General features: G+C 38.8%; 1 long non-coding RNA gene across 1 annotated transcript in view; it reads left to right on the forward strand.

The window, feature by feature from the left end:
• LOC142047273 (uncharacterized) overlaps positions 1 to 8,846 on the forward strand; it is a 198,646-nt gene extending 189,800 nt beyond the window's left edge. Inside the window, exon 3 of the long non-coding RNA XR_012656463.1 lies at positions 8,819 to 8,846. This is a non-coding gene — a long non-coding RNA (uncharacterized LOC142047273). The remainder of the gene's footprint in view (positions 1 to 8,818) is intronic.
• Positions 8,847 to 9,353: the final 507 nt, after the last annotated feature.

Here is a 9,353-nt window from a genome sequence, read left to right on the forward strand (position 1 = left end):
GACATATCATGATAAAGGAAAGAGCAGAACTAGCTAGCATATCTTTTTTAACTGCACAACTAATGCATGATGTGGCGATTAACACAAGGCCGTATCTACATTTTTAAGAGTATGAATGAAAAGGAAATGAATATATCGGGAACACTAGATAAGACAAAAAATGTTGACACCCTTCTGAGACTTTCTTTTTGCTATGGTGTAACATTACTGCGCAGCCAAATCTGTCATCTTAAAGTCTTGTTTAATCTCTCTTTTTTTTCATTGCACATTGTTTGCATTAGCTTGAGCAGCTGTTTTTATTGCCCTCTTGAGCTATTACTCAACAATATATTTAATGAGTTCTTTATGCAAATTAATATAAGTTCAGCTTTACCTTTCATTGAAGAGGTCAGAAGTTCATTTACCAGTGAGAATGACTTTCCAACCCACTTATTTGAAATTACTGTTTCCATTTTTAGCTTTACTGCTATGTTCATTCCACTGGACAGAAAATCATCTTGGAAAAGCACTTAAAAAATAAAACAAACAGCTGATCTTATCATATTCTCCTGGGTAAGTGCTCACCTGGAATCTGTGAAAATGGTCCCTGCAGCCATAGATACTGAGAGCACCAAATACCTTCTAATAGATCACAACAGGCTGTGAGTTTTCCAGTAGGATACTAATTCATTATTCAATTTTCAGGCTCAGATATTTTCATCTAAACCCTAGTGTTCTGCCCTTTACAACAAGAAATTTGTCAGGCATACAGTATTATTTGTTTCAGTTTTAGTCATAAAATGCCATAAGTGACAGGGGAGAGGAGATTTTTTAAATGTACCATTGAGCCTAAGGGCTTGTCTACCCTGCCACGTTGTCAACAAAACTTATGTCTTTCACGGGTACTTAAAAAAGCCCCCCTATAAAAGACAAAAGTTTTGCCGACGCAAGTGGCAGTTTAAACGCAGCTTTGTTGGCAAGAGCACTCTCCTGCCAACAAAGCTAATGCCGCTAGTGGGCTGGAAGTATTTTGTTGGCAAAAGTGCCAACAAAATACCAACAGAGAGCGTTCATGCACACTGACTTTTAGCGACAAGGCTGTGTTGACACAGCCTTGTCACTAAAAGCTGCATAGTGTAGACAAGCCCTAAGATATTCCATTTTTATAACCTGATGCTGTGGAATTAGTTATAGGGATGTGGGTTCCATTCCTTTCCTCTACACATTCAACTACCTCATTGATGACATCATGGTCTAGGGAATAGGGTACATGACAGGAAGGAGTTGTGCCATTGACTTCAGTAAGGATAGTATTGGGCCCTGAGTATTCTGTCACTGATGGGAGCAGTATAAGGCTGTTGTATTAATTACATTTCTACTTCTACTACTGCCACACTGGTTAAACTTAAGCAGTCACTTCACTTCCGGGCTTCCATTTTCCCAATTGTACAATGGGCATAATGATACATACCCACAATTGTACATGGTGTTGAGGTTGATGGATTAATGTTTGAAAATACCAACTTGTCATTACTCATGTGAGCAAGATGATCAGGATTTGATGCATTACCTGGAATAAAGTTTCAGAGGATACTGTATTAACTGAATAGTTGTTTCTTCGTGGCTATGAAGTGTATGCAATCCCTAGCCATGATATAATGAGCAGAAGCTACACATTAAGTACACACAAGCAGCATCATTCAGAGTCACAATTATCCAAATCAAATGTCCCTATTTCTTTCAGAATTTCGTTTGGGGGATTTTTATTTTCTCCAAAAAACCAAGTTCATCTTTAATGCCATGGAAACAGGCACAAACATGGCAAAGGCCTGAAAAGCCAGAGTCTGCAGGCTTCCGTAGGGTGTAAGATGAGCATATTATTCGTTAAGTTGGGCCCTGAAAATGAGACAACTTTCATTAAAAAATCTTATGAAATTTGTTATTATTTCAGCATGATGCTAGAGTTTGGAATCAATCAATGGTGTTTTCTTTTAAAAAGGAGTCCAGTTATACTGTAAAAGATTTGCTTTCAAACAATTCTGCATAAAACTCAGAGGGAGAGACAATGTTTTGGGTATATAATTTTGAGTATAACTGAGTGCAAATAGAAAGGGCCAGGTTCTCTGGACAAATTCTGCTTCCTCCACACTGCTCCTGTGGTGCAAAAGGAACAGAAAATCCCTGTGTCTCCCCAACTTAAGGGAATCATCAGTGGTTGTAGAGACAGCCCTCCTTAGCCCCTAGTAAAGGGAGCCTGTCAGAAGGGGTAGCCATAGCACACCACACTCCAACAATCCCCAGTTGACACATGGTTTGTTGGTGACTGGAACCAGTTGGCACATCTTAAAGCAACCACTTAACTGCTCTAACCTACTCTATGGCCAGGGCTGGAGCTGGTTGACCCAGAGAATTAAGGAGCTGTAACTAGCTCTCAGATGACCATCCCACCTCCAGATTTTGGACCAGAAGCTTTCCATGGCTAATATGTTATATAAGTATAATGAGATTCCTGTAAAATCAAACACTAGATTGGTTAACTGAGTATATCTTCCATGCACCAGTCTAAAATATATACAGAAATGCAGTGCAGTACCTCATGATGAATACACAATAGAGAACTATAATAAAACCTGAACAACAAGCCACATGGTAACTCTCGGAATCCACGTTACTAAATGTTTTGCATCAGTTTGTCAGACCTGATCCTTTGCCAATGCTCAGATGAAATCTAATCTGACCTGGCACAATGCCATGCTCAAGTCATCTTCCAACATACTGTACTTTGAAAGGGGCTCTGATTTTTTTAATGTGCTATAGTGGGAGATTATTAATTACAGTGCTTAGCTGTTGTGTTATTTTGCTGCTGTTCACAGCTATAAGAGAAGCATCTCACTGTTGGCACATCTCATGCTTAAATATATAGTTTCTATTAATAGTACCACACTGTTATTTTAATCCATAAATCAGATTTAGCAGGGCCAATTCAATATAAAAGGGCTCCTGTGCCCAATATAATTCCTGGCAGCCCCAGTTTTGGTGGATAAGTGTTGATTTTCAAAGGACTGTTATACCCTGAGCACATCATACTCCTGCTTGCCTCAGACCAGCCATCCTATGAAAGATCAAGGGGGGAAAGCGTGTCTGTTAGTAAAATGGTTAGTCTCCTCAGGCACTGAAACACAGATGGATTTTCAATCCAGCCATCCCCCAGAACACAGACTGTTTTTCAACAGACAACTGTTGAAACAGGGATGAGTGGTGTGAGTAGAAAGGTAAATCTCTGCTGTCCTGGGAGACATCAAACTTCCAAAAGCAACGATGACCATCAGAATGCCTCTGCCATGACTTCCTTTTCTTTTGTATGAAAGCTCAAATTCTGGTGCACGACTGAGATGTGTGTGCAGAGCAGTAAGGTGTTAATGAACAACAAACTGTGTACTTTATGTGACACATATAAAAATAAAATGTGTAACAAATAGCTGGTGAGCACTAGCTGAGAGAGGTATAGCAAATAGGATGTTGTTTTTGACTCATTCTAGATTGTGCGATACAACCTATACAATAATACATGCAGCACACTCATGCTAAAAAGGCAGTGCCGGTGCAAGAAAAAATACATGAGCATTTGAAGTGAGCTTGGAGGAAAAGGAATCATACCTATGGCCACATTTGGTAAGTAACTTCCTCCAGCAGGTCTCTTGAGGATCCCAAACTGGGGTTGGAAATCTGTCTTCCAGAAGGAAGTGTGATTACAGTATTGCTGCTTGCTTTCCTATAATATGCATTCCCACATCTATCCAAAAGCTTCCACTGGTGAAACAGCACTAGTGGTGCATTACATGCCTAGTGAAGACAAGGTTCAAGTCCTAAGGAATCTAAAATTGGTGCAACAGTCACTGAGTGGCTGAAAGAGAGAAGTGTAGAAAGAAAAGCAATTAACAGGAGGGTGAAGAATGTATAGGTGATAGTAGGTCACTTATACATTGACTTATACTTTCTATTGGCTTTGCAGTGGGCATATTGTGTCCACTTACACTCCCATACACTCTTCTGACTCCCTTACCAATGTATAACCAATACCACCTTACACATCACCTTTGTTTGATTTGGGTACACACCTGTCTGAAGGCTAACATGCCTGATTTGCATTTACATGAAGGCTTTGCACTGTACTTTGGCAATATAAAAGGGCCTCCCCACAAGTGAGAATCAGACGCCAGTATGGAAGGGAACTATGAGATGTATTTGGACTGCTGAGAATCAGGCAGCTTTACTGGGGCTCATTCAGCAGCAATTTCACTGACCTCTGCTGCCAGAGCCCAGAGCAGAGCTACTGGCAAACCATCCAATTTGGAGTTCCTCTGTTGCACAAGAGTTAGAATTCTTTAAGAACCCTCATTTCCTTGCATTGCCCATGTGATTATTGTAAGAAGCAAGTGAAGTGTTTCTGCATTTTACATGTTTATATACAAAAAAGGTTAGAAATGAAAAGTAAAACAGGTGGATGCCCCATGTACTAAGGGGAATTGGGATAAGAACTCTTGCTTCCACAGATCTGAGCTGATCTTTTCCTTCTAGAGCACCAAAGAGTCAGTGACTCTATGGCACCTTCTAGTCTCACTTCCTCTGCCCTGATACCCAGGCCTTGCTTTCTGTCTTGTCACTGAACGGATGCATTTGGAGCAACAGTTTTGCAATTCTGGCTTTGTATGTTGTTTTTTAAACTTCTCTGGCGCCTTCTGTCTGAGGAGCTCAAAGCACTTTACAGATATTAGACTTAAGCCTCACGGCACCTCTTAAGATGGATACATTTTGCAAAGGGAGAAACTGAGACCCAGATATTAATGTGATTGGACAATAGTTACCCCATTTCAGAGCTGAGGGGTAGGTGGCCAGCTTTAGTGGTCAGAGCTGAAGTTAGAGTCAAAGAGTTGAGTCAAGGGTCAGAGCCAGGTTCAGAGACCAGGGCACAAGGTTCAGGAACAGGTGAGGAAAGCATGGTTCAATGCAGCAGCCACGTAGAGTTCAGCTGTGCAGACAGCTTCCTGTGCCTCTCTTTGGATTTAAATAGGAAGACCTGACCTATCAGAGTTCATGGTGTTCCTCCAGTTAGGCCCAGAGAAGACCTCCCTTATGTAACTTCGTGTTTCATGGTCTTTCCTGCTCAGCTGGTTAGTAGCAAGCTGCCAGGTGGAAGGAGGGTAACCAGTAAACTGGAAGGTCATGACATGCAGTCAGTCTGTTTCTTTAACTAGCAGGCCAACCTTTCAATATGAAGACTTTCCTTTCCTTTTTAAAAAGAAAGATGCTTTGTAACCACTGATTATTGTTGTGTCTGTCTCTGCTCAATATATCAGGACACCAGGTGTTTGGGGGTTGAAGCCAGGATTAAGCACTGTTCAAGATGAAGGCCCTTTCTTCAACTGACTTGAAGCAAGAATCAGCAGGCCTTGATTCTGATCTCAGTTACACAATCATAAGTCAGGAGTAACTCCAATGAAGTGAACTAATGCTAGTATAGCAGCTCAAACGAGATCAGAATCTGGCCTTCACACTTCCTACAGTAATAGTTTAGAACTGGTAGGCATGGAAAGCTTTTCCTCTCTGCCATCTTCATTGGCTATGCTCCAACTAGGCACAAGTTAAATTTCCTAAACCAGACAGAGATTTATTCTTAGTACCCACTTTTGGTAACATTTCAGCAGCATCCTGAGACAGACAAAGGCTCAGTTCAGCACAGATCCTGCAACTTAGGATGTCCTCTACCTTAGGCTATGTTTACACTAGAGACCTTGCAGTGGCACAGCTGCACCAATGCAGCTGCGCAGCTGTACGATTTCTTGTGTAGCCACTGCATGCTGACAGGAGAGAGCTCTCCCATCGATATCATTACCTTCTCCAATAAGTGGTGGTAGGTATGTCAGTGGAAGAGGTTCACTACCACTTATGCTAGTGAAACCTATGTCGCTCAGGGGGCTGTTTTTTCACACCCTCAGCAACAGAACTTTTGCTGTCATAAGTGATAGTGTGGACATGGCCTAAGAAGTAAATGAAACATTTGCCAGCAGGAGAAAAGTTATATGTCTTAAAGTAGAAGACAGCCTCTGGTATCTCTTTAAACTTATGGCAAACAATGGAAATCTAAAAAGTTACAGTAGCCTGCATATTAAAAAGGTTCCAATAGTAACATGCAAAGATAATAAAATCAGATTGTCCTCTGTACGCGCCCAGCTCTTGAATTGCCGTATGATTTCATGCTCTCTTCTGATGCCAAAATTTCTCTACCTAAATATCTTCCTGCTCTGTACAGAGTACATAGAAGGCTCCAAGAAATGTGGAACTCACCTGGGTAGATCTACCAGCAGCTCTGTTTGAACAGAGATCCCACCTAGATCCTCATTGTCTGAGTCACAAATCTGAGTCACAAATCAAAGTCTGTTATGTGGCTCAGACTGTGAATAACTTTGCATGGTCACAAGATATTTGCCCAGAGAAGTTAACATGAAAGTGCATAAGTGCCAGAAATCAGGCATGTATATTGGTCATGCTGGCTGTCAGTTTGAGGAGAATGCACATAATAACATAATTTTGCTCCCCTTATTCACATTAATAGCCCCCATTTACTTAAATATGACTCAGGGGAATAGGATTTGGCCTATGAGTTTTATAAACCCATGTTTCCAGCTCTTTTTAAAAACCCTCTCATCTCTGCATTTGTAAATATTTTCCACTGTCAATTTTAAAACCGTAGATTTCTCTCTCTGTGTTAGTGGAGGATATATCTGACAGCCCTTTAATTATACAGTATTTTTTATACTAATTACAGCATAGGACTCACTGTAAATCAACCAGTTAGAATAGTAATTCTTAATTTAAGCAGATCTTTTTATACAAATCATGAGTATAAATTCAGTAAAAGGAGGGATAATTCTATGAAAACATACATAGATTTTTGTCTGTCAGGTTTTACATTTTGCGTATACCTATAGATGTGGGATACTGGATGTTTTACATTTTGTGTATACCTATAGATGCGGGATACTGCCTTCTATGCTGGCTATAAGGGGTCTGATTCTCCTCTCATTTGCACCAGTTTTACACTGGTGCAATGCCATTGGCTTTAGTGATGTTATTCCTGGTGTAAGTGAGAGGGAAATCAGATGGACATTATGTAAAAATCTTACATTCCATTATTATTGAGTGTAACCATATGGCATGTCATAATTTTTTGTGTGTGCTTTAAGAGAATAGCATTAGCTGTGGCAATAAATTTTGTTTAGACAATTTTGTGACAAGTTACGGTGATGAGTAGTAATCTCCCAAGATATATCCATGTAATGAATAATTGAAACTTGGACTCTTCATCGTACAGCTCATGGAAAGGTTGGTGTGTCCTTCTGATTACACTACACTAAGCTCTTGGGTAGGTAACCTGATAGATGGACTGGTTCTTTGTATAGTCTGGATTCAAAGTACATCAAATTATCTGTGTTCCAGGACTATGCAGGCAAAAATTAATCTATAAGCAAAGAATTTTACTTGTGCCTTTCAGTTTTGATTTTTAAAAAGGGAGACTTTTCAAATGTTCAGACTAAAAGTATCAAAGGTATTGGGGGTCAGGACGTTTTATCATACGTACATAAAAGTTAAACTATAAAGGTGATTCAGCCTCAGTGCAGATAATGCCAAAGGGAATTGTCCTCATTGAATACAAGGTTAATTCTAAAAGCTATCACCTGAAAATTGAGAGAAGATTACTTTAAAGTTCAAACTGCAAAAAGAAACATTTTTTTCCTGTTTCTGGTACATGTTGCTGTTTTATTAAGAGACAACTGTATTTCATTAGCATTCATGGAAACTCTCCTAATTTGCACAAAGGATTTGATCTATATGTACATGATGATAAAAAATTTGGTCACTTTAATGCTCTGATTATATTTAATGTATTTTATTGAAAGTTTTGTGTTTTCAGTAGCAGAACATGAAATACAAAGCACAGAACTAACAAAAACAGGGTAATTCTGAGTAACTTAAAACTCATTCTTTATTTTTAAGTAAAAGGATTTTAACACACTTCCATGCTTTTCAGTTTTTGAGGTAAATTATCTTGTGAGTGCTAATACATATTGAATTTGAAATAGTAATATCTGCAGAGGCATCACTGTTGCCTCGTAGGAGAAGATATTCTAAATAAAATGTATCAACTTTATGACTTTAAAAGACTCCAAATTATTTTAATACTTTCTGGTATATCCAATGTTAAAATAGTTTTGACTGCAACACTTTTTTTAAGTCACATTGTGTTGTTTTCTATAAAGGAATATCTTTTTTTAATTGTGCAAAATCATTTCTTCTTTGGATAAAGAAAGAAGGACAGAAAGTCTTCAAGCCAAAAACAGGATCTCAGGAAAATGTGTACACATTTTGACAGTAACATAGGCTCCTGCAACACTGATCATCTCAGTGTTATTTCTAAACTAAATGTTTCTATAACAATTCCAAAAGTTTAGTAAGAATGTCTATATATACATTTAATAGCATCAAAATAGCCAATCCATCCGTGTGCTTTGTTCTAAGCTTGCTGAGTGAGTTGAAAATAAGGAATGTGCTCTGCAAACTCAGCAAGTTACTAACAGCAAGCTTTTTTGAGTGTTTTTGAACAAATACTTTAAAAAGTAGCTGAGGAAAACTACCCACTGAATTAGTTGGAAAAATTTAACGGATTAATTCAATTGTAACTAAGCTAAAAGTTTCATGGCAAAGTTAACACAAATGCATTTTCACAACAAATATACTTACGTGAACTGACTTGTTTCCCTCTTTTGTTTTTCCCCACTAGTTTTATTACTGAAGAGACAGCCCCCTGAAAGGTAAGCATTGCTTTAATATTCATTACCTTGGATCAGTGTGGTCTAGACACTTGTATCAGCTGTGTATGTATTTCTGCTGTGACAAACAAGGTCTCTTCTCAGTGCATTAGTGTGAGCGTTCTCGAGTCCCAAAAGTTACTTTTTTCTGTTTGTGTTTGTTAACTGGGAAGACCCTACATAAAATGAAACGTAGTGGCTGAATACTCAGATCTTTAACAAGAGAGAGACAGTTTTTGTCTTTGGTTTTCCAGTCTGATTAATCCTTTAATAAAACTGAGACTTGCTAATCTGGGTAGCTAGATCACATGACAATGGTTGGGGTTTTTTATGTCTCTGCAGTACAGCATTGCACCTTCAAGAAAGTCTATTCTTGAGACTTAAAAAAAAAAAAAAAAAAAAGTAGGTTGCCTCCACATACCACTCTATTGTCATATTTTAATTATGGTTTGCAATGCATTTCAGACACTGCTCCAGTAGAATTGCCCAGTTAACAAGGTTGTTCAG

Source organism: Chelonoidis abingdonii, chromosome 9 (genome assembly GCF_003597395.2).
Source record: "Chelonoidis abingdonii isolate Lonesome George chromosome 9, CheloAbing_2.0, whole genome shotgun sequence".
In the NCBI taxonomy this organism is placed as follows: Eukaryota; Metazoa; Chordata; order Testudines; family Testudinidae; genus Chelonoidis; species Chelonoidis abingdonii.